The sequence below is a fragment of the Balaenoptera physalus genome (assembly GCF_965194825.1).
Source record: "Balaenoptera physalus genome assembly, chromosome: 15".
NCBI lineage: Eukaryota > Metazoa > Chordata > Mammalia > Artiodactyla > Balaenopteridae > Balaenoptera > Balaenoptera physalus.
Genome location: NC_138894.1, coordinates 44,110,930 through 44,134,389, shown reverse-complemented (window position 1 = coordinate 44,134,389; position 23,460 = coordinate 44,110,930). Strand labels below are relative to the sequence as shown.

General features: G+C 41.6%; 1 long non-coding RNA gene across 1 annotated transcript; it reads left to right on the top strand.

Moving 5' to 3' along the window:
* The first annotated feature begins 12,468 nt into the window (after nucleotides 1-12,468).
* LOC309643729 lies at nucleotides 12,469-22,206 on the top strand. The gene is made up of 2 exons (XR_014254036.1): nucleotides 12,469-12,735; nucleotides 21,178-22,206. It is a non-coding gene; the product is annotated as an uncharacterized lncRNA (long non-coding RNA).
* The last annotated feature ends 1,254 nt before the right edge of the window (nucleotides 22,207-23,460 follow it).

The window sequence follows — 23,460 nt, the reverse complement described above, 5'->3', positions numbered from 1 at the left end:
GCTTCACATTATAACTTTTATTTTGACTCTTGGTTAAAAACAAAAATAACCCAACCAAGTGTGTTTTAAATGGCTTGGATAGAGTTGCTTCATATATACCCTGCAATAGTGCAAGGAGAGTGTCCAAGGTCCAGATGATCTCTGTCCTGGATAATCTCTGTGCAATGTCAAAATGTATTACTGGAAAAAGACAGAGTGGGTGGTTTAAGAAAGTCCTTCCTGGGATGTGCCAGCTGTTTTGCAGCCACGTGCTTTTCTGCTCCATCTCTGTGATGGGGTAATCTGCTCTGTGTACTGACTATGCAGAAAGGTCATTTGGATACAGTAGTGAGAGAAAGTGGTTTCACAGGACAGACAGCAGAGAATATAAAAGAGGAAAACAAAACAGAATTGAGTATTTTGATTGAATTGAGTGTTTCTTTTTATTTTATTTTAATATTTTTTAAATGTTTATTTATTTATTTATTTTTGGCTGCGTTGGGTCTTTGTTGCTGCACGTGGGCTTTCTCTAGTTGCGGCGAGCAGGGGTTACTCTTCCTTGTGGTGCGCGGGCTTCTCATTGCGGTGGCTTCTCTTGTTGTGGAGCACAGGCTTAGTTGCTCCGCGGCATGTGGGATCTTCCCCAACCAGGGCTCAAACCCGTGTCCCCTGCATTGGCAGGTGGATTCTTAACCACTGTACCACCAGGGAAGCCCCTGAATTGAGTATTTCAATCAAAAGGAAACTTTTAAAATATTGATTATCCTGTTTATTATAAAATAATGACACTGGAAATACAACTTAGTAGTTCCCAAAGGCAGGGGTTAGCTACACTTCCTTTAAACTCTCAAATAACAATAATTTGCACCCCCTAATCCCGTGTAATGGCAGAAAGTCCAATGGTTTATTGGGTTCTCTGATCTGAGTGTTTCCAGGAATCCCTGGGAAATGCTGATATGTTCCACAAGGCTGAAGTGCTTTTCGTTGATCATCTCAGGCAACTGGCTCACTATGGCCCACTGCTTCTCTCTCTTCAGGCCTCCTCTCACTAACTTTCACATTCAGCTGGACTGCTGAGGACAACTTCATCTCAAGTGGATGAGTCTCTGCCAAAACAAAACTAAGCCTGACCTCACTTGACTGAAAAATTCAGGACAACAGAAAGAAATTACAATGCTCATGAGAAAAAAAATAAAACTAGATATAGTAGACTGCATGGTGGCCCCCCAAAAGACAAGTCCTAATCCCTGGAACCTGTGAACATTACTTTATTTGGAAAAGGGTCTTTACAGATGTAATTTTAAGTTGAAGATCTTGAGAGGAAAAGCTTATCCTGGATTATCTAGATGAGCCCTAAACTTATCACATGTATTCTTATAAGAGAAAGGGAGACTAGACTAAAAAACACAGGGGAGATAAACACACAGAGAAGAGGAGGAGGCAATGTGACCATGGAGACAGAAGTTGGAGTGTTGTCACCACAAGTCAAGGAATGCCTGTAGCCATCAGAAGCTGGAAGAGGCAAGGTATGGATTCTCCCCTAGAACCTTGGGAAAGAGCACACTTTGATTTTGGATTTCTGGACTATAGAACAGTGAGAGAATAAATTTCTGTCATTTTAAGTCACCTAGTTTGTGGTAATTTGTGAGAGCAGTCACAAGAATCTAATACTAGATGCTACTGACTATGGACCCATAAGCTTCCACAGTGTCCCATAATGGCCACCTCCATCCTCAGTCCCTGGTCTGTGGCCACACTGTAAGACCAGCCAGCTCACTTCCTCATGGTCTAGTTGGAGTCTAGACCAGCTTCTCTTTTAGTCTGAAGAATGGTGAAAACTCCTCCATTTTAATGATACAACCATTTTAAGAATCTCTGTGAAGATGCATCTCTAGCCAAAATAAAAACAGCAGGAGGATTATAGGAATATGAGTGCCCAAGAGTGAGTGTGTGCAGGGGGAAGGGTAGAGGGGAGGTGGTGAAAAAAAAAAAAAAAAGAAAAGAACAGAGAAAATGAGATGGAGGAAAGAAATGATGAGAACCTACAGTTGCTGGAGATCATGTTCCCACCCGCCCTTTATCAACCTATGTTAAGGTCTGAATAATGTCTTAGTAACACAGTATTATTATTCTTTAAAGTTTAGTAGTTGAGCTTAGTGAGAACTCTTCACATAAGAATATATTTAAGTGCAAATTATTATGGCAAATGTTTTCTTCAACATCACTAAAAAGGATCTTTTAACTACATGTATTTGATAAAATTCAATTCCATTTAGTAGAGGAAATATGAATCTAAATTTTTTTAAATTAATTAATTTATTTTTGGCTGTGCTGGGTCTTTGTTGCTGCGCGCGGGCTTTCTATAGTTGTGGCAAGCGAGGGCTACTCTTCGTTGCGGTGCGTGGGCTTCTCAATGCGGTGGCTTCTCTTGTTGCAGAGCACAGGCTCTAGGCACACGGGCTTCAGTAGTTGTGGCACACGGGCTCAGTAGTTGTGGCTCATAGGCTCTAGAGCGCAGGCTCAGTAGTTGTGGCGCACAGGCTTAGTTGCTCCACGGCATGTGGGATCTTCCTGGGCCAGGGCTCGAACCCGTGTTCCCTGCATTGGCAGGCAGATTCTTAACCACTGCGCCACCAGGGAAGTCCCCAAATCTAAATTTAAATTAGGAAACTCTGTTATAATCTCTCATTCCATCCTTGTATTTCATAGCACTTACCATCATTTGTAGATATATCTTCATTTGTGTGAGTGTATGTAACAAATCTCCTCAAAACTTAGTGGTTTAAAATTACACATGTTTATTATCTCATAGTTTCTATGAGTCAGCTTTTCTGGGTTCTATGAGCACAGCTTAGCTGGGTCTTCTGCTTCACTGTCTCTTACAAGGCTGTAATCAAGTTGTCAGTTGGGGATGTCATCTCATTTGAAGACGACTGGGGGGGATTTACTTTCAAGCTCGCTCAAGTGGTTATTGGCAAGATTCACTTCCTTGCACCGTTGAATTGAGGCCTCAATTCCTTATGAGCATTTGGCTCCTTGCCACATGGGCCTTTCCATAGAGAATCTCCCAACATGGTAGCAAGAAAGAGGACAAGAGAGACAGAGCCAGTAAGAGAGAGGTGAATCAGCCTCATTACTCCATGTCATATCTGCTTCTACTTGCTCATTTTCTGGCCTACAACCCAGCAATCTTTTGGTTGCTTTCTTGAGCTTCTTTCACACATGTAATTTCTGTAGAGTCAAGGTTCTGGAAAGCATCTTGTGTGTAATGAGATAATATTTTTAACTATTAATGGATGGTTTTCCTGTGCCCTGCCCCCTGCCCTCCCCCAAACTTGGCAGCTACACATGGGATCACTATTATTTTGGGAAATTTTATTACCAGGGAATCAGAGAACAAAGATGTCTAGTACTTCAAGAGCTCTGGTTCAGACCTGAAACAAATATTTGGAAACTACATGATTTTATAAAACACACACTGTACTTATAATTACACAATGTACTCCTTCTCTACCCTAGGATTAGATATAGATCCCTGGAAGGGAAAGTAATAAAAGAGAGCAATAGTGAACTCTGATGTAGATTGGCTCCCAACTTCACCCAGACTGAGGGGGTAGGGAGGAAGCAGGAATAGAATCCCCCATAAAGTAGCAAATGAAGAGCACAGAAATGGAGAAAGGACAAAAGGATGAACTTTGGAGGTTTTAAGATTTTGTAGGTGGGATTTATAAGATTTGGCTGGAGTCCAGAGTGACTCAGGTTTCTAAGTTAGGTATTTTGTGACTAAAATATCTGGAGGGAGGTTATAGATTAATTGGATTTTTTAATGATGGGCTTTTACCTTATAGGTTGATAAAAAATATTTGTGACTCTTATGCTATTATGAAACAACTAGAACTGGAATGTTTCAATTTGATAATTGGTGTTGATTCCATGCATTTGTTGATTTTTTTCATGTTTTCAATAGAAACAATTTTTTTTCCTAGTTTGGGAAGTTGGGCATTTGCCCCCTATATCAACACCCCCCCACACACACCTAACCCAAGCTGTACTGAGGGGCATTTGAGCATCTGGTAATTCCATTCAACTGAGAAACTATAGTTTAGGGAGATTTGAGATCATTAAATCATTACATTTGGTTATGCACATGTTTGTCTCAAGGTCATATTCTTTTTACTGAAGTATAGTTGATTTACAATATTGTGTTAGTTTCAGGTGTTGCAGCAAGTGATTCAGTTTTATATATACACATTTTTCTATATATATTTTTTTCAGATTATTTTCCATTATAGGTTATTACATGATATTTTATACAGTTCCCTGTGCTATACAGTAAATCCTTGTGGCTTATCTATTTCAAGGTCATTTTTAAAACATTAGATGGAGAGGTCCAGATAGAATTCTAAGTGAGAAGTAGAGGCTGAAGCTCCAGGTTTGAAAATCATCAGTATATAAGTGGTCATTGAAACCAAAGTTGCATCCATCAAGGTTCCTGGTTACGAACAACAGAAACCAACCCTGGTTATTTTAAGCAGGAAATAATTTATTAGAGATAATAGGTAGCTTATAGAATCTCCAGGAAGACAAGAGAACAAAGCTTAGAGACTTTATGATAAGAAACAATTCCCGGGGCTTCCCTGGTGGCGCGGTGGTTAAGAATCCACCTGCCAATGCAGGGGACACGGGTTCGAGCCCTGGTCCAGGAAGATCCCACAAGCCGCGGAGTAACTAAGCCTGTGAGCCACAACTACTGAGCCTACGTGCCACATCTACTGAAGCCCATGTACTCTAGAGCCCGTGCTCCGCAACAAGAGAAGCCACTGCAATGAGAAGCCCGCGCACCGCAACGAAGAGTAGCCCCCCTCGCCACAACTAGAGAAAGCCCGCGTGCAGCAATGAAGAACCAACACAGCCAAAAACAATAAATAAATAAATTTATAAAAAAATAAAAAAGAATAGAAGCTGAGATGGTGAAAGAGAAGATGTGGAAGAAAAGAGAGAAGATAATAATTAACAGCAAATATTTATTGAGTGCTTACATGTTCAGTATCTCATATATATGAAATAATTTAGTCTTTAGATCACCTCTCTCAATTAGGAACTTTTTTTTTTTAATAAGGAGCACACATGTTTGGGAAATGGATTGTCATTCTTAGTTGCCTCAGGTAGAAACTACTGGTTTGCAGGTAGGGAAACTGACTCAACAGAACAAACACATTGCCCAAGGTGACCGAGCAAGGAGGGGTGACTCCAGAATACACTATACTGCCTCTCCATGGAGAGGATGAAGATGGAATTCTAGGAAACACAGACATTAGGGAGTAGATAGAGAAAGTGAAATGGATTGAGAAGCAATAAATGATCATAGAGCTAGAGGAACCTCAAGAAGAGTACTCTCTATATCAGAAGTCCTGGGATAAGAAATGGTAGTTGTATAAGTTTCCTAGGGCTGCTGTAACAAAGTACCACACACTGGGTAGCTTAAATAACAGAAATTTATTGTCTCACACTTCTAGACGTTGGATGCCTGAGATGAGGGTGTCAGCAGAGTTGGTTCCTTCTGAGGGCTATGAGGAAAGGATCTGTTTCATGCTTCTCTCCTATCTTCTAGCGCTTTGCTGGCAATCTTTGGCATTCCTTGGCTTGTAGGTGCATCATCCCGAGCTCTGCCTTTACATGGCATTCTCTTCATAGTCTTCCCCCTTTATATGTCTGTCTCCAAATTTTCCCTTTTTATAATGACACCAGTCATATTGGATTAGGGCCTACAATACTCCAGTGTGACATCGTCTTAACTAATTTACTTCTGCAATGACCCTACTTCCAAATAAGATTACATGCTGAGATACTGGGGGTTAAAAGCTTGACTTATGAATTTGGGGGGGTACACAACTCAACTCACAATAGTGGTCAACTATACAAATGCTGCAGAAAAGTCAAGAACGATGAAGGCTGCACATAAACTATTGGATTTGGCAACTAGGAGGTTACGGAGATTTGGTGAGAACAGTTTCAGTAGCATGATACTGGTAGACATAGATTATAAAAAAGTTGACATAGGAAAGGTGCTTAGGAGAGGACACGGAGGGAACATGCATAGACAATTCTCTATATGTTTGATGTGATAGGAAATGTACGGCCATCTCTATATTTGGAGGCAGACCCTTGAGTAGCCTTTACCAAGTACCCAATGCTATAAATAGAAATTTTATGGTTTGGTGGTGTTATTTCCTATATGCCAAGCCAAATCTTTAGAAATTGTGATTTAAAGTTAATAACTGAAAAAAAATAAAAATAAAAAAAATAAAGTTAATAACTGGTTTTGGGCAGACATCTATATAACATGTGGTGGTGCTGCCATAGTGATTGTCACTCTACGAAACTCAGGGTAGGGTATTTTCTGTGTTCAAAATGAAGACATAATTTTAGATACTAAGGACCTTTCCATATATCCCTCTTGAATGTTAGTGTTATTCAAATGAGTAATAGAACACTTCAGACACTTTCGTTCCTTGAAAATGAAATGCCTTTCTTCCTCTGTCTGGAGACACTCTTCTACAGTGCAAGAGTTCAAATAACTGCAAATTCAAATAGAGTTTTTGAGCTGTACAGCAGGAAGGAGTAGGATTTAGAAGGCCAATTTCAGTGCCTGCTGTGTTTTCATTTCTCTTTGCTAGGGTCAGTTGCTGTGTTTCAGAAACAAAGAAGCTCCGAAAGCAAAGATGTATGACTTGAGAACATGGAATTGGTGTCCCACGTATGTTTAAAACTCCAGTTTGAAAGAAATGCTTTATTCCTTTTCAAACTTCCCTACTGTTTCAGTGAATTCAGTTCTTACATGATCCCGCAGGACTGAATTTTATGCTCCCTCCTTCAGGCTGGAAATAGTTTAGTCCCATATGCTAATGACTGATTCTCCCAGAGTGCGGCCACCTGGCTGCTGGGGCCTTTTGAAGTTCCTACTACAGCCAAGTTGCTCATCTCTGGGTATTTTCCACTTCCTTCTGTTTCTACTCCACCGCTTCCATCCATTAACGCTGTGAGAGCCCACGTGGAGTGTGTTGGAACCTCACCATGAATCCTACCCCAGACAAATAGCCCACACTCTCCACATTCCACAGGGGTTCTCTGCTGTAGAATCAAGGAAATCAAGCTTGGAATCATGTCAAATTTCCCACTGATAGAGACCAAAAAATCTACCAGAAAAAGGGGGCGTAGACACTCACAATGCAGATGCTTTTGTAAAAGATTTTAGGAAGTTTATTTCATTTGGTGAGATACTTGACTCAAAAAGAAACAATCTCCTGGAAGCATCCAAAAATGTTTATTAAAACGGTGTGGCTAAAATGGTGGGGTTAAAAGGGTGGGGTTAAAAGGGTGGGGTTAAAATGGTGGGGTTAAAATGGTGGGGTTAAAATGGTGGGGTTAAAATGGTGGGGGATGGGCTTCCCTGGTGGCGCAGTGGTTGAGAATCTGCCTGCCAATGCAGGGGACCACGGGTTCGAGCCCTGGTCTGGGAAGATCCCACATGCCGCGGAGCAACCAAGCCCGTGAGCCACAATTACTGAGCCTGCGCGTCTGGAGCCTGTGCTCCGCAACAAGATAGGCCGCGATAGTGAGAGGCCCGCGCACCGCGATGAAGAGTGGCCCCCGCTTGCCACAACTGGAGAAAGCCCTCGCACAGAAACGAAGACCCAACACAGCCATAAATAAATAAATAAATAAATAAATAAATAAATAAAATTTAAAAAAAAGAAATGGTGGGGGACTTCCTTGGTGGTCCAGTGGTTAAGACTCCACGCTCCCAATGCAGGGTGCCCAGCTTCGATCCCTGGTCAGGGAAGTAGATCCCGTGCAACTAAAAGAGCCCACATGCTGCAACTAAGACCTGGCACAGCCAAATAAAGAAAGAAAGAAATATATTTTAAAAATGGTGGGACCCTATCTTGATTGTAGTGATGATTTCGGGGGTGTATACATCTGTGAAAACTTAACGGATTGTACACTTTAAATAAGTGCAGCTTACTGTATGTCAATTATGTCTCAAGGCTGTTAAGAAAATGTGAGGACTCCTGAGCAAATTTATCTTTTGGTGTCTCATTGACATTGTAATATCTCAGAATTTGGCCAGTGACATTCACACGCCCATTTATTCACCATAGGGTAAGGCTGGTAATGGACTTGTCCCCTAAGGCAGGGCAGGGTTGGCAGAGGTACCGGGATAGGTGAGCACTTCACACTGCAAACAAAGTGACTGGAAAAGCCTGAACAAATAATCCAGTGACTTCTGGCTCAGTAGATGGAACACTGAAATGATATTTTGCTAACATTTTAATAATAATAGCTAACTGCTTGTAGGTTTGGTTCGTTTCCCCACCCCCTCTGCTTTTCAAGGAGTGATTAGACTATGCACATCCAAAAGCAGTTCAGAAACTTTCTGGTATTTTCCCCCTGTTTTCTTGCTCCCTTCTTCTCTTATTTTCTTCTTTTTCCAGAGCCGCATTAAACTTATTTTTCTTCCATGGTTGTCTTTTGCAGGATAGGGTGGAGAATGGGGAGGTGCAGGGAAAACGTATAGAGGCAGGGTCATGTGATAACCCAGGGGAGAAGTGCTTCAGCTAATTCTTCCATACACCCTCTGGATTCCAGCTAGTGAAACCAACTGCCTTCGAGTTCTCCAGGCTTCCTTCCTTTCATATTCAAGTAAAGTACCTTGAGCCCCACGCTGCACAGCTCGAAACCCAGTCCCTTCTTGCATGTTTCTTAAGGCTCTCAGAGGGGTGTTCACACACTCTGGATCCTCCCTACCCACCACTTTTCTCTACCTGATTTGTGCTTCTCCAGGATGCTGGACCTTCTCTCTGGTTCTCTTTGCTATGAAACCTGGATTCTCTAAGGCAATGAGTGCTCACTCAAATCTGATACTAAATTGTGATGATTATCAAAAGCTTTTTAAGGGTTTAGTGGAGGAGGAGGCAACAAATAGGTGGCCATTACTGGGCAAGAACAGGACACAGAATGAGATGTTGGGCATCTTTGTTCCTTTGCAGGGAGGCACTGGCTGTCCCTGGACAGCTCTCCTTAGCAGTCTGGGGCAGTCTCTCACTCTCTCCTGCTCCTCCTCTCCCACCATTCCCTGGCCTCAAAATTCCAGGTTCAGTGTTCCCAGGAAAACTAAAAAGTTTAAAGACTTAACACAAAAATAATTTTTCCACCAAAAGAAACCAACCCTTTTACAACAACCACCAGAAAAGTTTTAGCTCACAAAGTTCTGGTTTTTCTGGATTTGGCTTTAGCACAGCTAAAGAATCATTCATAGTACCCCACCCTGACCCCAAGAGAACAGCTGTCTAACCCAGAAGAAAATCTAGATCTGCACTTTTAGAAAAATAGGGTATTGATTAAAAACTATGAAATTATACTTTTTATTTATAATGTAAATATACATTCATCAGCAGGACTCAAGATCAAGGTTTCTGCGCTTCCCTTCTCCTGCTGACAATGCCACAGATAGGGTGGGGATGAGATGATAGATTTGTTTATCACACACTCTACCCCCTCCCACCATGCCCCAACCTTTCCAGGCAAACTGAGGAGTTTGGCTCTTTCGTTCCTCCTTTCCATATACTCCTGTCTCTCTCCTAGATATGTATCTTTACTTATTTTGTGGGAGATTCTAATAGACAGGAGGAATTAGATCTAAACCTGATCTTGGTCTATCACCCATAAATTATTGCTGGTGTAATTTTGAGGACACTAATTGCTCTCTATAATAACTCTCCTTTCCCAGGAGGGAAAGCATGGGCATTGGAAACTGCTGCTAGGATCCTTTCAGCCAGATCCTAGTCATCTCAGAAGCTCAAAACTTAGCAGTTATTAGGTAAACCATTCCAGGATGCATAGGTCAGCAGTGTGTTTGTTCTTTTCTGGTATGAAGTAGATAACAGTGTCCCAACAGCCACACCCCAGCAAACAATTAGGGGGAAAGCTTCGAACTGGCTTCTCTGAACTCTACCCCTTCCCTCTGGAACTCCAGAAGATAAAACCATGAAGTCTAGCAGAATAAAAACAGCAGCTAAAGCCTGCACAGTGCAGAGTAGTAAAAAGTCTAAACACAACATGCATACATGCTTAAATGCAATCTAAGCAATCTGATTCTTCTACAAGGTTTAATTTTTAATGTAAAGAATACATGTTTTTGTTACATACATTTAAAAAGCTCTTCTCTACCTACATTTACTCAAAAGCCCAGTGGTGTGCTCAAGCACTCTGGCTTTGTCAGGACTCCTGCAGTGCCCAAACTCCAGTGAACGTATCTCGGTCTACGTGAATAGCTCTCCCAGGAGGTGTCCAGTGTGCAGCCTGCATGACAGTATATGGAGCCCCTGGCTGGAATCCTGGCTTGCTACTTACCAGCTGTGTGAACTCAGGGAAGCTTTCTTCTTCTTTAAGCCTCATATTCCTCAACTGTAGAAAGGGGATGCTAATGGTACCTCCCTCCTAGGATTGCTGTGAGGATTAAATGAGGTCAACTAATTAAGGACATGGTAATAACTGTTAAGGTATATTGATAAAAATAACAAATGGACTAAGGTCCTGATACTCTAAGTTCCCCATTTCTCTGGTATTCAGCCGCAGAGAACACTTCTGTAATAGTAGTAAACAAGCATAGGGCAGGAGCACATTGCCAGCACTCAACAGCAACATAGTTTTTCAAGGCTCTAATTTGATGTAGTTTTATGAATCTTGGCTCCTAGAAAGCTCTTTCAAGGTGCCAGGCTTTTATGTTACCAGTCTTCTCCCTTAGATCTGCTGTAGACCTGACATCGCTATGTACCCAGTGCTGCCTGACTTGCCTTGCCTCTGGCCACATATCCCCTTTACTTCAGGTCTCCCACCCCAATGACTGCCCACCATGGAGACTTTACATGAACCTTAAATAGAGTTAGGACCCAGGGAAGGTGGGATCCTGGGATCTAATGTAGGGAGCTGTAAGTACTATAACCAAGTATACTGGGAAAGGTGGCTTCTGGGGTTCTTCCCTCCTGTCCTTGAAATCCAGGTCTGGTTCCATGGGGAGAAGCTACAGAGGTATCTTTTCAGTCAGATCCTATGGAAAATTGCAATGCAGCAGGAAGATTTAGGAATGTGAGTATCCAAGGGGGAATGTGTGTAAGGGAAAGGGTGGAGGGAAAGTGGTGTAAAAACAGGGAATGACAGCAAATGAGATGGAGGAAAGAAGTGATGACAGTCTACAGTTGTTGGAGACCATGATGACATCTGTCCTTTATCAATCTATGTCAAGGTCTAGGATCTGTTCAGAAACGGCTTCTGAGTTTATTAATCACACTCACCTTTGTACTGAGTTAGCACTGTAAATAACAAGGGTCAGCAACCTCTTATTACCTGAAGTAATGGGGGCAAACCTAAGGCACAAGTGTGAAATGAGAGAGAGAGAGAAGTAGAAAAGGGAAAAAGAAGAAAACTGGAGAAAAGGAGAGAGGAAAAGGAAGGCCAAAATAAAGTTATTGCTCTTGAGGAACCAATTAACAGGCATGGTTGCCACTGCTACACATATTTTGCAGACAAGGGAGTGAAAGAGGTAAAGCCCATTGCACAGCCGGGACCCTTAATTCTGTCCCCCTCAGGCCCAGCTTTGAGATTTTGAAAGAGGCTAAAGTAGTGCTCAGAGTGCCCAGGAAGGCGGTTAGGATCCTTTTCCCTTTGCTGACATAGTCCATCCCTGTCTCTCTGACTGTGACTGAGAATGTGCCTACCAGACCTCCAAATACTGGGAGTGTAAGTAGATGGAGGGCCCAGCTCCTGTGCTCTGAAATCCATCATCACATTTGTCCCAAGGCCAGGCTTCCCACAGGCTGCTCCCAGTCAGTGACAGTACAGCAGGAATTCTAGGGCAGGCCCACTTCTGGGAGACACAGGAATCTTCTGGTGATGACTTTGGCTCTCTAACAGCCTTGCTGAACCTTTCTTAGACCATGGCAGTCTAAGATCTTCCACCCATCCTTCCCTCTCTCTCTTCTTCCCCTGGGGTCAGACTTGCTTCATGAACTGATGGCTCTCCTTGCCTCCTTGGGCTCCCTCCTCATTTTCTTTCACAGGTGGTCCCTCCTAATAAAATCCTTGCATATTTATTCCCAATTTGGTGCCTGCTTCCCAGGCTAACATAATCTCTAAGCACTAGCACCCTGATCTTAGGGTCCTTTTGAACCCCATCCCAAGCTTCTTTTAGTCCTTTGGCTCTCTCATCACTTTTTCATCGTCATTGGGAGCTCAGGAACTTCCAGTCTCTTCCGGGACCACCCTGGAGTATGAGATCCTGCCAACAGCCTCTTAGGCCCATGTGCCTACATACCTCCCTCAGCCTGGCTCATCTGCCACCCAGGCAGCGAGTTTCTCAGAATCCTGCTGAACTCACTAAACTCGAGGCTTCTCTGGGGAGGGGGTGGGGTGAGATGTGACAGGGTAAGAGAGTGTCATGGACATATATACACTACCAAATGTAAAATAGATAGCTAGTGGGAAGCAGCCACATAGCACAGGGAGATCAGCTCGGTGCTTTGTGACCACCTAGAGGGGGGGGATGGGGAGGGTGGGAGGGAGGGAGATGCAAGAGGGAAGAGATATGGGAACATATTGTATGTGTATAACTGATTCACTTTGTTATAAAGCAGAAGCTAACACACCATTGTAAGGCAATTATACTTCAATAAAGATGTTAAAAAAAAAAAAAATACAGTCTCTTTGTCTGGGATTCCCTCAAAGCTTTCTTGGTGTTTCCATTACACTATTTCCATTTGGGCTTTGACTCCAGGTAGGTGGCATGCATAACAGTGAAGCAAGTTGGGGGGATGGTTCTAAAGTAAAGAGTCTATATTTTATTTAGTTCCCTCTAAAATCTCTTCTCCCTGACTGCTGTTCAAATTTCCTGCTTCCTTTTCTTTTTGTAGGGAGAGGACACAGAAAAATGGCTATTACACATTGTCATGTACTCTTTTCTACTCTGTTTTTTAGAATAAAGTATGCTCAGCCCTCAAAGTTTGGCACTTTCTATTTAAATCTATTGTGGAATTACAAGAAAACCTTTTTTTTTCTTTTAACAAAAACTGAGTCTTACAAATCAAAAGGTTTCAGCATATTGTTTCTGAGCAACAATATTTAAAAATTCATTTAGAAATTCAGTTGACATTTTTTGTCTAAAGCAGCTAGCCATTTTCCCCTTGAAGTCCAGATATATACAATGATATCACTTGTTTAAGTGTGGTGATAAAACGAATGTAAAACATAATTTAACATCAAAATACTGCCCAATGTAAAATATAATTTAATATCAAAATACTGCCTGATGTAACACAAATTTATGGTTCAGTTATAGCAAATATGAAAACCTTATGATAAGATATTCTTTTTTTTTTTTTTTTTAATCCATTTTTTTTTTTTTTTAATAGCTACTTTATTTATTTATTTATTTATTTTATTTTTGGCTGTGTTGGGTCTTCGGTTCGTGCGAGGGCTTTCTCTAGTTGCGGCAAGCGGGGGCCACTCTTCATCGCGGTGCGGGGACCGCTCTTCATCGCGGTGCGCGGGCCTTTCACTATCGCGGCCCCTCCCGTTGCGGGGCACAGGCTCCAGACGCGCAGGCTCAGCAGTTGTGGCTCACGGGCCCAGTTGCTCCGGGGCATGTGGGATCTTCCCAGACCAGGGCTCGAACCCGTGTCCCCTGCATTAGCAGGCAGATTCTCAACCACTGCGCCACCAGGGAAGCCCAAGATATTCTATTACCAATTTTTTCCCCATAGTTTCTAATTCTTTCCCCTTAGTCTACCTATTTTCTCTAGGCCCAATGTTTTAGTTTTATTTAAATATTATTGAACAGAGTTCTACCTCTGACAATGGCTGAGTGGGTTATTAGGGACTAATCCTGGCATTGCTAACAACTGCAAAAGATGGCCAAAATAGAAAGTAAATATCTGTTTAAGGCACCAAAAAGCTGCTGAGACAGTTTATAGGGCCAGGATTCCCAAAAAGAAAGAAGCCTAGAGAGGGGAATTCAGCATTTGGTCCTCTTTTCCCTCAAGGTAGTTGCTGATTCTGAAAGTGAAAGCTGTGGCTGAGGGCATGAGAGGCTGAGTAATCTCCTCAAGCTGGAAAACACCTACCAAGGAGGATTGGTCCTGGGAAACACACCAGCCTTTTGTTTGGGACCCTGCAAGGCTATGCGGAGGAGTAACAGCGAACAGGAAACAGTCCAGCCCTTACAACAGTGGTTCTCAATCATGAATGCACATTAGAATTACCTAGGGAGACTGAAAAAGATATTGATGCCCTATAATTTAAAAACTATCTATGCAATTATGCTGAGTGAAAAGAGCCAATCTCATGAGGATCTGCATGATTTCTATTTATACAACAATCATGAAATAACACTCATGGAGAACAGATTAGTGGTTGCCAGGGGTTAGGGATGGAGGGGAGGAGATGGGTGTGGCTATAAAGGGTGTCACAGGGAGGGATTGTACAGTTGAGCACCTTGATTGTGGTGGTGGTTATGGAAGGCTACAGATCTGAAAAAATGACATAGAGCCCCCCCCCCACACAGACATGCATGTATAACTACCAAAATCTGGATAAGCTGTATGAATTGTGCCAATGTCCATTTCTTGGTTTTCATAGTGTAGTTGTGTACAATGTTGGTGTTTGGTGGGAGAGATTTGGGAAAGGGGTACATGAAACTTCCCAGTACATTTCTTTGTAACAACCTATGAATCTATAGTTATTTCAAAATAAAAGTTTAAAATAACTACCAAAAAAATCAATGCCTCACTCCAGAGCAATTGAATCAGACCTCTGGAGTGGAGTCTAGGCACCTGCATATTTTTAAAGCTTCCATTGTGATTCTAATGTGCATCTAGGGTTGAGAACCACTGCCTTACCAGCATTGTAAGGCCACTTTTAATAATTTCAATACTTGGATTAAGGTTATCTGCCACTAGTCTAGTTTATTCCAGAGCAAGAGTAAATCCTCTATGGAAGAAGATAACATCATTCAGGGTCAAAAATTGTCTCTATAATTTTTCAAACTCAATGTCCAACAAGAAGACAAGCCTTGATCTAAAACTAAGAATAAAAACAGATAATAGAAACATCCACAGAAGATCTAGATACTGAAGTTATCAGCAAAAGATTTAAAAATAACTATACTTAATGTTCATCAATGGATGAATGGATAAAGAAAATGTGAGACACACACACACACATATATACACATACACACAATGCAATATTATTCAGCTTTATAAAAAAAGGAAATCTTACCATTTGTGACAACATGGGTAAACCTGGAGAGCGTAAGCGAAATAAGCCAGACAGAGAAAGACAAGTACTGTATGGTATTACTAACATGTGGAATCTAAAAAAAAAAAGTCAAACTCATAGAAACAAAAAGTAGAATGGCGGTTACCATGGACTGGGGGAGTGGGGAAAATGAGAGAAAGATGATGAAAGAGGACAAACTTCCAGTTATAAGATGAATAAGATCTGAGGCTCTAATGTATAGCATGATGATTATAGTTGATAATATTGTATAATAAAATTTGTTAAGCATTCTCGCCAAAAAAAAGGTGAGGTGATAGATGTGCTATTTAACTTGATTATGGGAACCCTTTCACAATGCATATATATATCAAATCATCACTTTAAATATGTTATAATTTTATTTGTCAATTATACCTCAATAAAGCTGAAAATAAACAAATAAAACCATTCTTAAAATAGCTCTGCAAAAAGAAAAAAATTCTTAAGCATTAAAAAGACAAAAAAACCCACACCTATGCCCATCAGAGCAAAAGTACTAAAATCAGAGACAAAAATGTCTTAAAATTAAGCAGCCAGAGAATAAAAGACATAAAGGGACAGAAATAAGATTAAACAGTGTGATCCTCAACAGAATAATGAAAGTCAGAGTAAAGGTATGCTTCAAAATGCTAAAAGAAAATTACTACCAACCTAGAATTCTATACCCAGTGAAGACATCCTTCGAAAATGAAATAAAATAAGGTCATTTTCAGACTACTGGAAATTGAGAGAATCTGTCACTAAAGGAAATAAGAAAGAGTGCTCTTCAATAGAAGGAAAATAATCCCAGATGGAAATATGGGTCTGCAAGGATTGAAAAACAATAGGGTAATACGTGGGTAAGTCTACATACATGAATATTGACTGTATATGTTTTGTTGACTATACACCTTGGTAGACGCTTCAAAATATTTGTTTACATAACACTTTAAAAAGTATTCTCAAATGAAGTATATCATTTCATTTTCATAACCATTCTACAACAGAAAGTCTGTATATCATTTAGGAATGTTTGGCTGCAAGTATTTAAAAAGTGAATAATAACTTAAACAAATAAAGGTTTATTTTTCTAATATAACAAGAAATATAAGGTAGGCAATCCATGGCGCTTGCAGCTGCTCAGTGTAATCAAGGACTCAGGCATTTTCTCTCTCAGCTTCATCATTCTTTTTTTTTTTTAAATTAATTAATTATTTTATTTTATTTATTTATTTATTTTTGGCTGTGTTGGGTCTTCATTTTCTGTGCGAAAGCTTTCTCTAGTTGTGGCAAGCGGGGGCCACTCTTCATCGCGGTGCGCGGGCCTCTCACTGTCGCGGCCTCTCTTGTTGCGGAGCACAGGCTCCAGACGTGCAGGCTCAGTAGTTGTGGCTCACGGGCCTAGTTGCTCCGCGGCATGTGGGATCTTCCTGGACCAGGGCTCGAACCCGTGTCCCCTGCATTGGCAGGCAGATTCTCAACCACTGCACCACCAGGGAAGCCCTCATCATTCTTAATTTGTTAGCTTTTAGCCTTATGGTCAACAGACGGCTGTCCCTCCAGGCAGCACATTCCCAGTTTCAGAAGGAAGAAAAGGAAAGATCAAAAGGATTCATTAGCTTTTTTGTTCCCCTTTCGGGGGAAAGCAATGCTTTCCCAAATCCGCTTAGCAAAATTCTGCTTACACCTTATTGGCCAGAACTGTTTCACAAGGGCACCTCCAGTTGCAAGAGAGACTGGGAATTGATGGAGCCTTTCTCTTTTCAGTCTCTACTGCAGAGCAAGGCAAAAGGGAAGGGGGCTGGGAATTAGTGGGAAGTAAGTCGACCTACAGTACCTGCATGATGGATAAGGTCAATAAGCTCTCTAAATATTCACTCCACCCTCCTTTTAGTGTACCTTTTTGTATTGCAGAGGCTGGAAAGCTAAAAACAACTTTTCCCAACTAGGATTCTATGTAATTCAGGTTTTGCTAATCAGATGCACTTAATGAAGACTTGGAAGGTGGAAGTGAGTGAGGTGAAAGCCATTCTGCTGTTCCTTTGACCCTTTCTGCTAGCAGGAGTAAAGCACCGGCTTTTTCTATGACAGCATTTTAGTGGCAAGTTGCTAGCTTCATGGATAGCAATGGACATGTTGTACCTCTACAGCACACACCTCAGAGATTCGGCATAGATCTGAAATTAGCAGTGTGGTGGTGATGGCAGCAGCTACCTGACCCCAGGTATGTGCTCCTGAAGCCAACAGTTACTACGATGATCTCCTGCTGGTGGCAGAAGTCACATCTCCATCAATACCTAGTTCAGCAAAACTGTTCTGGGAGTTATTTTTGAAGTCCTAGCCTGGTACTTAACCCTTCATTTCTACCCAGAATCTTTTAAGTTTCTAATTAAATGTATTAAACACCTTTGCTTAAAATAGTTTGTTTTCCATAGTTGATCCTGACTCATATAATCTGCTACGGTCCACATCTTTAGGTTCCCAATACCCATACTTTTCATCAAATATATACTACATTTGGAGGGGTCATTCCTTCCCCAAGATTTCACCCAGTTGCTACATTCAGTTTGAGTGATTTTTATCCCTCTCTGTCAGTTTCATATGTGGCTCCCCACAGAGCCATGGAGTTAATCTGCCTTCAACATTCCCAGCCTGCAGTGTGAGGAAAAGAAGCAGGATGACTACAATATGAACGTAAAACCTGGAGTTATCAGTGGTCCATGGCACACACGGAATCCTGTTGGACAGGAATGGTGAGGACTCTCCACACTGATAATGGAGTCAGCTCCATGGTTGAACCATCTGTCTCTTAGTCCCAGCTCCGCCCTCTGTGAGAATCTTCCCTTTATCCTCCATGGCCACATTTTATTTGGTCACTGGAGAGTATTCCACTCCTGTGCAGATTTTGTAGCCTACTTCCTACTGACATGGATTCAGAGTTCCAAGGATGGCTTTCAGGGCTAAATTGTCCGTAACTAGTTATTGGTCAGCCAGCCTTGCATTCCTTTGAAGCTTCCATGAACCTCCTTAGGAGGTTTCTTGTCAATCCCATGTGTAAGTAACCATAGTCAAAGGCTTGTTTTGATATAATCTTAAGTCCAAAGATTTTCTTTTACCTCCAGGCCTGTGTGCTATTCTTCCCCTCAGCCCTTAGCTTCATGGCCACTGCCTTTTAGACTGGCTATTCCTAGGTCAAGTTCATCTCTATTGTAAGACTTTGTAGAAAGTGGCAATCATTCTGAATAGGGTGTGTATTGGGGGCAGGAGTGCGAGGAGCATAATTGAATGGATCAAATTGTTGTTTTAAAACTCTCCAGCGTATTCTGAGCAACTGGTTTGCTTTCCTCTAAATAATTTTCTTCAACTGAATAAATTTTCTCCACTGAAAAGCATTTTTAAAAGTAAGGCCTGACAACTACTGAGCCTGCACGTCTGGAGCCTGTGTTCTGCAACAAGAGAGGCCACGATAGTGAGAGGCCCACGCACCGCGATGAAGAGTGGCCCCCGCTTGCCGCAGCTAGAGGAAGCCCTCGCACAGAAACGAAGACCCAACACAGCCCAAAAATAAATTATTAAATTATTAAATTATTAAAAAAAAAAAAGTAAGGCCTGGATGATGTCACTAAAATGATGGTTTATGAGACCCCAGCCTCCATCTTTCCACAAAGATCAACAATTAGACAGCAATTCATGAACAAAATCAGCTCTGGGGAGAGATCTGGAGTTCACTTAAGAAACTTCAGCAACACAGTCAAACAAAAACAGGACAATAAGTGCACAAAAGAGGAAGGAAAATAGCTTCATTTTGCCTGCAGCATCCCATCCCTCAGGCTGGCACTGCTCAGCACCAGGAGTAAACTTCCCAAATGGAAAGAGTTCCCCTTGTTCAGAGAGCAGAGTGAGCAACCAGGTCCCCAGCCTTTTGGGGCACCACATGAAGGACCCTCTTTAGTTTCACCTCACCCAGAGAACTGCAGATCTGAGATGTATAGAGGTAGCTACAAACATGCAGAAAAAGCAGGGGCTACCAATATCAGCCACACAGCAGGAGCAATTGCAGTTCCCAATTGCCAGCACAGCTGCCACAGAATCCCTCCAGATTTCACCACCTTCACCCCACAGGTATTCATGTGCACAGACACCAGCCATCTGAGTCTTTTCCATCTTCCTCCCGCCCACCCCCCGACCTTTACTGGAGGCTGGGACCGACACTGGCAGCCAGTGCAGGACTCTGTAGCTATGTGAGTACAAAACACCAGCCTAGACCTCTGTAGCTGTGCCCTATCAATGTGTGCACACTCACGGCTAGCCACTCTAGCTGTGCACCTGCATGCTGCCAGCCTGTCATCTGTCATCAGCCTCCATTGATGTTTGTGTACCTGTGGCAAGATCCTACAGCCACAGAAATGCACACTGACCCTGTTTCCTGGCACTGTCCTGCACCATGGGACTCATCTGCAGCTTGGCCCTCCAGCTGTGTACCCGAAAACCCCAACCTGACTCCCAGCACTAGCCTCCACTTCTCCTGTGGTAAGACCCAGCAGCCACAGCAGTGCATGCTAACAGCTGGGCCCTCATAGCTGCCAGTGTACCCACAGTTGGCCCCGGCCCTTTCTGCTTGCTGTGGCCCCCACTACTATGTGTGTGTCTGCAATAGGCCCCTGCCACTGTATAGGCACCTACAGGTGGCTCCTGCAGCTGAGTGTGTGCACACCACCAGCTCCAGCCACCACCGCTGCCTGCCTTGATCCCTAGCAACTGGACCTGGAGGTGCTACTGAGGACCCCAACAGCCTTTGCAGCCACTAGAGACCCCCACCCCCTACAGCACTAGCCAAGGACCACACAGTTGATGATGCTGTGGACCCCAGCAGACTGAGCCAAAGAGCCATGATGCCTCTTTGGACCTGGAGTCACCACAAACACCCACACCTGTTGCCCTGCACCACTAGACCCCAGATCATGGCATGCTCCAGTGTGCCCCCACACACAAGTGAAGGTCTTTTCTAACTGAAGTCAGTCCATAAAGTGTGGAAGATGTGACTGCTTCTTCAAATATGCACATACCTACACAAGGTTATAGGAATCACAAAGAATCAAGGAATCAAAGCACCACCAAAGGAATGTAGTAAACATTCAGTAACTGACCCCAAAGAAATGGAGATACATGAATTACCCGACAAAGAATTCAAAATAATTGTTCTAAAAATGCTCAGAGAGCTACAAAAGGACACAGATATACAACTTAACAACATCAGGAAAACAACATAAGAACAAAACAAGAAGTTGAACAAAGAAATAGAAAAAAAAGAACCAAGTAGAAATTTTGGAGCTGAAGAATACAATGACTAAACTGAACTGAAGAATTTATTGATAGCCTTAACATCAGACTTGATCAAGCAGAAGAAAGAATCATTGAGCTTGAAGACATGGGACTTAAATGGCATGTTAGATGTCTACACAGAAACATATAGAACATTCCATCCAAAATCAGCAGAATATTCATTCTTCTCAAGTGCAAATGAAACATTCCCTATGATAGATCATATGTTAGGCCACAAAACAAGCCTTAATAAACTTAAGAAGACTGAAATCATATCAGGCATCTTTTCTGACCATATGGGTATGAAACTAGAAATCAATTACAAGAAGAAAACTGGAAAATTCACAAATATGTGGAGATAAAGCAACATGCTACTGAACAACCAATGGGTCAAAGAATAAATCAAAAGAGAAATCAAAACTACCTTGAGACAAATGAAAATGGAAATGCAAGATACAAAACTTAAGGGATGCAGCAAAAGCAGTTCTAAGAGGGAAAGTCACAGTGATAAACACCTATATTAAGAAACAAGGAAAAGCTAAAATACAGAATCTAACTTCACACCTCAAGGAACTAGGGGAAAAAAAGAACAAAGTTCAAAGTTAGCAGAAGGGAGGGGATAACAAAGATCAGAGTAGAAATAAACAAAATGGAGAATAGAAAAACAATAGAAAAGATCAACAAAACTAAGAGTTGGTTTTTTGAAAAGATAATCAAAATTGATAAACTTTTAGCTAGACTATCAAGGAAAAAGAGAAAGGACTCAAATAAGTAAAATTAGAAATGAAATAAGAGACATTACAACTGATACCACAGAAATATAAAGGATCATAAGAGACTAATATGACCAATTACATACCAAAAAAAAATAGAACAACCTAGAAGAAATGAATAAATTTGTAGAAACATACAACTTACCAAGACTGGATTAAGAGTAAAAATCCTGAACAGACCAATACAAATAAGGGGATCAAAGGAGTAATCAGAAACCTCCCAACACAGAAAAGTCCAGCACCAGATGGCTTCACAGGTACCAATTCTTATCAAACTTTTCCCCAAAAAACTTAAAGAGGGAACACTCCCAAGTTCACTTTTTTGAGGCTAGCATTACCCTGATACCAAAGCCAGATAAGGATACTATAAGAAAAGAAAGTACAGGCCAATACCCTGATGAATGTAGATACAAAAATATTCAACAAAATACTAGAAAACCAGAGGGCTTCCCTGGTGGCGTAGTGGTTGAGAATCTGCCTGCCAATGCAGGGGACACGGGTTTGAGCCCTGGTCTGGGAAGATCCCACATGCCGCGGAGCAACTGGGCCCGTGAGCCACAACTACTGAGCCTGCGCGTCTGGAGCTTGTGCTCTGCAACAAGACAGGCCGCAACAGTGAGAGGCCCGCGCACCGCAATGAAGAGTGGCCCCCACTCGCTGCAACTAGAGAAAGCCCTTGCACAGAAATGAAGACCCAACACAGCTAAAAAGAAATTAATTAATTAATTAATTAATTTAAAAAAAAATACTAGAAAACCAAATTCAATACACATTAAAAGGATTATACAACATGATTAAATGGAATTTATTCCTGGGATGCAAGAATGATTCAACATATGCAAATCAACAGATGTGATAAACCACATTAAATTTTTTTTAATTAATTAATTTTTTTGTTTGTTTGTTTGGCTGCGTTGGGTCTTCATTGCTGCATGCGGGCTTTCTCTAGTTGTGATGAGCGGGCGTTACTCTTCATTGTGGTGCGCAGGCTTCTCATTGCGGTGGCTTCTCTTGTTGAAGAGCATAGGCTCTAGGCACATGGGCTTCAGTAGTTGTAGCACGCAGGCTCTAGAATGCAGGCTCAGTAGTTGTGGCACATGGGCTTAGCTGCCCTGCGGCATGTGGGATCTTCCCGGACCAGGACTCGAACCCGTGTCCCCTGCATTGGCAGGCAGATTCTTAACCACTGTGCCACCAGGGAAGTCCCAAACCACATTAATTAAATGAAACACAAAAATCATATGATCATCTCAATAGGTGCAGAAAAAGCACTTGACAAAATTCAATATTCTTTCATAATAAAAACTCTCAACAAACTGGGAACATATCCAATATAATAAAGTCCACATGTGACACACCCATAGCTAATATCATTGTCAATGGTGAAAGACTGAAAGCTTTCCCCTAAGATCAAGAACAAGACAAGGGTGGCCACTCTCACCACTTCTTGTCAACATAGTACCGGAAGTCCTAGCCAGAGCAGTTTGGCAAGAAAAAGAAACAAAAGGCATCCAAACTGGAAAAGAAGAAGTAAAATTGTCTCTGTTTGATGGTAATATGAAAATCCTAAAGACTGAACCAAAAAGCTGTTAGAAGCAATTAAATGAACTCAGTAAAGTTTCAGGACAAAAAAATCAACATACAAAAATCAATTTATTTCTATATAGTAACAATGAACTATACAAAAAAGAAATAACAAAAACAATCCCATTTATGATAACACCAAAAACAATAAAAATACTTAGGAATAAATTTAACCAAAGAGATGAAAGATCTATACACTGAAAACTATAAGATGCTGATGAAAGAAATTGAAGGAGACACAAATAAATGGAAAGATATCTTGTGGTCATGGATTGAAAGAGTTAATATTTTTAAATTGTCCATACTACCCAAAGCCATCTATAAATTCAATGCAATTCCTATCAAAATTTCAATGGCATTTTCCACAGAAATAGAAAAAACAATCCAAAAGACCCTAAATGGCCAAAGCAATCTTGAGAAAGAATAAAGCTGGAGGCATCACACATCCTGA